Source organism: Saccostrea cucullata, unplaced genomic scaffold (assembly GCF_032062105.1).
Source record: "Saccostrea cucullata isolate Sc308-1 unplaced genomic scaffold, CSIRO_AGI_Scuc_v1 ctg11081, whole genome shotgun sequence".
Taxonomy (NCBI): Eukaryota; Metazoa; Mollusca; class Bivalvia; order Ostreida; family Ostreidae; genus Saccostrea; species Saccostrea cuccullata.
The window spans coordinates 28,228-35,382 of NW_026929022.1; positions in this window are offsets into that span (position 1 = coordinate 28,228).

Below are 7,155 nucleotides of genomic sequence, written 5' to 3' on the forward strand. Positions count from 1 at the left end.
TTAAAAATCTTCTTTTTTACTCCTGGACATCAAGCAGTCAAACTGTTTGCATGATTGTAATCAGCAATGAGTCCTCTACCAAAATTGTGAAATTCATGGCCCTGGGGTCAGGGGTTCTAGTGCTAGGGCGGGGCTAAATAAGTAGGTAGTGAAAATGCATTATTTCTTTGAAAATCTTCTTCTCTGCTCCTGGGTATTAAATAAACTAACTAAGTACATAGTTATGATGAGCAAGAGTGCCTCTACCAAAATTTTGAATTTTATGGTCCCAGGGTCAGGGGTCTTGTTTTAGGGTGGGGCTGTAATGATCTCTGTAATGTATCTGTCTGTAAATTATTTTCCTCCCCCAGGTTTTAAACTGCCGTGGTAGCTATTGCATATTGCTAGCGACATTGTTTAGGTCTCTGTTATATCTTACAGTCTAAGCATCATTCTTCAGAAAAGGGTTGCTTATGCATCAGATGTAATGAATAAAACTAATGGAGAAGTTAAGTTCAATTGAGGAAGAAATAAACAATAACCTGAAGAAATAAAAAAAAAATCACCTATTAAAAGGCAAAAATATACAAATATATACAGGCATGTAGTATCATTTGTATCAGCCAGAAAAATTATTTCACACTTAATTGAAAAAATGTTCACCCTACTCCCCAATACTCTCTGTCTGTTTTATGATAGGAATTATAATTTTAGGCATCAATTAAATTTTAGAACAATGTCTACACATTCACCTAACACATATTAAGGATGTACAACACACCTACCCCAAAAAATTCCTGTCGTTTAATTTTCGTTATTTTTGTATATGTAGTACATAATTATATCTACTGCAAGTATGCATATTTTGGACAAAATCGTTCGAGTGGTTTTTGTACAGAAACTTCCGAAAGTCACCCCCCTTTAGTTGTTTACAAGGAGTGAAAAGTTTTTATCAATGAACTACTTAAACCTTGATTTTCAAAAAACCAGGTTAGATATCAATGTCAAATTTTATTGTCTTATTCCTTTAACCATTGAACACTAAAACATAGTCATCCTTTTGATATACATATGATCAAAACAATTTTTAAAGACCTTAAACTGAAAAACTATGAATTTTCTATGCCTTGAAAATTGCGTATTTTTCAAATTCAAAATTTTTTTGTGAAAAAACCTGTCGTTTAATTTTGGTAAAAAACTTTCTTTAGGTAGCTGGTAGTAAAAATAATCTTCATAATTTTTTGTATAATTTTTGTACGACCACTTTTGATTTAATAGCGGAAAATTACCCCCCCCCCTTTCTCAATCAAACACGTTCCCGCGCGTCTTTCAGACAGGGGTCGATCACTTTGTTATATGAATCTACAAATACATTAAAAAATTAAATTGGAATATTGCTTTTGCTTCAAAAATATATTAATTTACAAATTTAAAAGTTCTCATATGTAAAGCGTATTTAAATGAAGATTTTTAGGCAATTTTTGAATACCCCTATCACCCCCACCCCCTTCTTTTTTGCGTCGCAGACCATTAGCGTTTGACGAAACGTCGTTTACAGTGCAAATATACTGGTATTTCGTCAAGAATCCCGGAGGTATGCATTATTTTTTAAATTCATGAATGCAGAATAAATATTGACTACTCTTTTTATATGTATCAGAAAAAAATTACTAACAGATTTTAGTATTTAGTCCATATACGTATCACCGTGCAGAATTGACCCTTTTTATTATACTTCTTTTGGACTTTTATTCTGAACTTTAATATGTTTCTTTTGTTATTTTCCTTGGACTTATTTCTAAATCTTTATTTATTGTTTGACTATGAAGCTCCCAATTTTTATTCAATTACGTCTAGTGACGCTATATGGACAATCGTTGAGAACTACAAAGAGACAGAGTGTTAACCGTCACTAATCTCTAATGCCTTATAAAACAAACATGTAATTATTCGATTGATCTTTCTTTCATGTCCATCTTATCAAAACTTTTCACAGATTGTTATTTACTCAACACATGTCGTTTTGTCACTCAATTTGTTAATTGTTCCAAAGAAGTCTTTTATATACCAGTGTCAAAATTGTATTTGGCAGTTCGGAGGCCCGACGCATTACTGGCCACTTCCGTCTGTGTTCCCCGCTTGTATTTCTTGAATGTTAAAATTGTTGTCCATCATTTTAATTACATGCACTTATTAATAAACTCGGAAACCAGCTTACTCCTTACTTTGGACCTTTATATGTGTTTTCGGGAAGAGTCCTTGGAATACGGCTCTAATACTTCCGGCCAACGACGTCACTCACTTCCCCTGCCAACATTCCCTCTTGCCCTATCAACTACACATCTTTTAGACCCAAACTACGCGGTTATAACTGGTGGAGATATCCTAAGGGTAAATCAACGCCCGGGGCTGCTGCATATATTTTGCAGTAGTTTGATCCCGTATACCTTAAACGAGCGAGTTTCTCTACGTTATGTGGACTTCTCAGCATGATGATGGACAACTTCCAACTTCGACCATCTTGGACGTCACGGACTTTCCCCACAACTAATAGTGGAAAACATCCACATCGTTTCACTAAGTGCTTTAGATGTCATAAACCTGGACACTTCGCCAAGAACTGCAATTTTCGCATCATACAGAAGTCAAAGTCTCATCAGGTACGTGATCAGCACAGAATTCAAGAATACCTCGGAAAAAAACAGCTTCTTAAGGAACTTCCGTTTTACAACGTTAGAAATTCGGCGCTGCGTAATTTTATGGACTTTTCATCTGTTTTGAAACATGAGCTTGCCAAAACCAAACAAACTGTAAAAGACTCCCGAAATCAATTGCTAGAATTAATTTCAAAACTTGTACGGTTATATACGTATGCGTTATGCATTCCATATCACATTAAACCTGGATACGAAATCAAGTTTTGCTGAACTTGAATATGTTGATTAGGGCTGGGACGATATATCGAGATATCGTGATATATGTGATGACGATACGCATATCGATACAAATGAAGAAATATCGAAATATCGCCCATGAAAATCTGACTTCTATTTTTCTTTGTTTATTTAACATTTGGGGTTTAATATATAAAAAAATAAGTTATATATAAATATAGATATGAAATAAATAATAATTAACACCATCTGAGTAAAATATTTTTGTTTTACAACATATAAACAACTCTTTTGAATAAATTATTCTTATTTGCAAAGAAATCATTTGTTTAAATTTCAATGCAAAAAAAAGATTTTATAAGCAGTTAAGCATATTGTGATACATATCGTATCGTGGCTCAAATATCGTGATACGTATCGATATAGAAAAAGTTGTATCGTCCCAGCCCTAATGTTGATTTTTAATTTTATTTCTTTAATTTTATTCATTGAAAAATGGTGTATGTTCAACTCTCCTGTGATATAAATGGAATAGGCCTAATTGTTTCTTTCATGTCATTATTTCAAACAGTATGTGGCCGTGGGGATACATCGACATTTGCATTAGATGTACAGTATGTACATACATACACCCCTCATGATATTGTACGCATTTCTTTCAATGTCGCCGCTTCTAAAGTTAAATTAAAATACAGTATTCGTCCACATTAACATCAAAATATCAATAATTAAACTCTTCATCTATTTCAATTTATATCAAATCCACATTGATATTTTTTAAAATCTTATAGGCTACGTTTTGTTTTGATTCGAGGAAATGCGAACCGACATTGTTGACAGAAAGTCAAAGTTACGATTTGCTGCAATAGGATATTCATAAATGCAGATAATTTCAGTACAATTGAACAATTCTTTTCAATTCTATACTTACATTGTGTATATGAGGTCTATAGTATTCAATTCTCGGATTAATCAGGTCTTGCTGTAAATGTATCTGATTCTGTGGAAAACCGTGAATAAAGGGCGGAAAATAAACATCTCCTACATTTTCAGAGTTGTTCCTCTTTGATCAGTAAGGGTCTGAGAACAACATCGATTTTACATTGTAAAAAGTTTTTTGTTTATTTATTGGTGGTTTAATTAATTTAAAAAAAAACAATATTTATATCGTGTATGCACAAATTGTTAAATAGCCAATTGTACATAATGTACATTTCGGCAATGTAAAACAAAATTTTCAGAATAAAAAAAATGCTGCGCTTTGATCAAAAATACAATTTATTGTATATGAAATGAAATAAACATTAAGGGATGGTATTTTATGTCTTGCTTTTTACGGAGTTTAATCGGGTTAATTAAAAAAATACTTATGGATTGAGTATGGTACGCAAAATCACAGCCAAGCCCCATATCCCAATTTTCTTTCATGGTTGATATACATTGGGATCGTTTTATTCGTCGTTTTGACGCTTTATTTTTGACGTTAAATTTGACGTCACGTCAAACGTTCAATTGAAATCGCAAGAGTTATCTCCCCCAGTGTGTTGTACGTCTTTAAAAAAATGAGGATATATTGAAAGACTTTTAAAGAATTGATTTCTTAAAATTTATTTTGATCAACATCACAAAATTTATATAACTGGCCCAAACTGGCAGATGATGAAAAAAGCAAATAAATGTTCTACTTTCCTATTTTTAAGCATTATGTGTCCAGTGGTAAGGATCCTATTAGGATAGCATAAAAAAAGAGTGTACAAATGTTAATAATTGATTTATCAATTTTTTTTTATATTTCCTTCTCCTTCGGGACTTTTTTTATTCTCATGTTCATAACTAAACCTAAACATAAAAAAAATGCTGGCCTTATAATAAAGAAAGGGGCCTCTTTCAAAATAGATAATTTCAGGGCCGCTGGGTCAGGGGTACCATGGGGTACTTTGACAAAAAATAAATTAATGCTTTGAAATCTGCCCTTTGGTAAGCAATGGTGCATCTTTCAAAATCTGTGAATTTCATGGCTTTTAGATTAAAACACGAACCAAATACAATCGCTGGAAAGATGTTACATGATACTCAGGTGACCTATAAGGCCCGTGGGCCTCTTGTTAAATTAATCAGGAAAAATTGAAATGTTAAGAACTTGCGGAAAAAAAATTCGGGGGGGGGGGGGCGAAATTACCAGAAAAAAAGTGAAATATTAAGAGGCGATGGAAGCGAGAGATTATAATTTCAACGGTAACATCCACGTTATTTTCTTTACATTTATTTGGTAAACAGCAAAATCCGTCAACAATACAGAAAAAAACAAAACATTTTATTAGACAATAATTTTCTGTCAACTTTTTTGCAATCATTTATATTGCTAAGACAATTATTTTTAGAATTGAATAAATCCCGTAAAATAATTTGATTGCTTAAAATATTTAAAAATGTTAACCTTCTTGCTCGACTTTAATGACCTTCACTCCGTATTATGACCATAACTTTTACCAAATTACTACTCTGCTGCAGAATACGGAGGTATATGTGTATTTAAAAAAGTTGATAATCTCTTTACTTCTAATATTACAGAAACGTTGGTTTTAGTAAGATAAAGAGACTGATATAAAATAAGATTTAAATATACCTAGTACTTAACTCTATAATGTAACATGAAGTGGATAAGGATACGGGAACATTGACATATCACTTATCTCAAGATTACGCCATTAAATGAAAGTTACTGTGAATTAAAAACATCCGAGTGGGACAATCAGAAGAGTATCAGTAAAATCATTTATTACAAGCATTTGTGTTCGCTGCTTTATACAGAGAATAAAAATTAGCCAGCCAGTTATATCTGAAAGTGGATTGAAATTGAGAAGTTACACATAAGGAACCAGCTCGACAAATGAGTGAACAAGAGGGTCATATGGGCCACATCGCTCACTTGGGAAACTTAGGCTAGGCTATTCTTTTCCAGATTCTCCTGTGATTCAGCAGTATTTTCATATGACAAAGCAAATGGAGATTCTTTCAATTAATGTGTTTATCAAACTTTCACGTCTGTGATCTCTTTAAGTACCTTATATGAAAACTAGTGCACAGAATACATATGTAGTAAGAGCTTAGAATTTTACCTTGAAATCTCGTGTTTTCAAATGTTCTGACAATATATTTATATTCTATTATACATTATTTTTTAATACTCAGTGTGAAATAGGAAGACAGTATCTTACCAATGACTGATAAAAATGAAATAAAAAGGGATTCATTTAATAATACACACAATTAATAAATACATTTATATATATTTTATAAAATAGATAACAGAAAATTCAGAGCTTTTTACTGTCGATCTTTTACTGTGAAAAAATAAGACAATATATTAGAATAAACAATGCTTCAATATCTATGATTTTTTCCAGTACATTATGAGGTATCCTGTTTTTCTTAAGGTTCTCTGGCCTCATTTGTTTGTATAAAGTCCAAAAATATGTTCATGTAACCATGACCAGGATACATTGGACAAGAGTTCTAGAGACATTTGCAGACGTTTTGGAAGCATCCGAGTTTCCTGTGATATTTGCTGTAGAATAAAACTTACATAGATAGGTATAATTTTATGTATGAAGGATGTGGAGATAACGAACAGTACTAAATATCAAAGTCCATAACACATTTGAAATAGGAAAGCAAATATGAAAATATGAAAGCAAACACAGACCTCCTAATTATCAGAGGTGGGATCAGATGCCATGGAGGAGTGAGCATCCCCTGCCGACTGGTCACACTCTGATAAACTCCTGTTTGTTAAAAGAGAAGAAATATGCTCTACATGATTAGGCCATGATAAGCTTCTGTCCTAAATACAATTTTACAGCAATGCGTTCGCGTGCATTTGTTTACATCTATTTTGACAAGAAGTTCACTTATTAGAGCACCAAAGATATCCTAATACTGTCTCGTGAGAAAAATTCAAATTCTCAGGCGAGACTGTAGTTATATTGGTGGGTACTTGTAATGAAGATAAATGCATTTTTATATAAGCAAATTGTGTATCAAATGTTACTGAATGATGACCAAAATAAATAAAAACATTTTTTTGGTGAAAATGAAAGACATAAGTAGTATAAGGGGCCTGGATGGCTGGGTCAACTGAGTGCACTTTTGGGGCTGAGGGGGATAGCTGGGTCAAGGGAGTGCAGCCCCTGGGGGATAGCCGGGTCAAAGGAGCGCAGATTAAGGGGATCTGTCGGGGGATAAGTGGTTCAATTCATTACATATAGTCGGCCCTAAATAC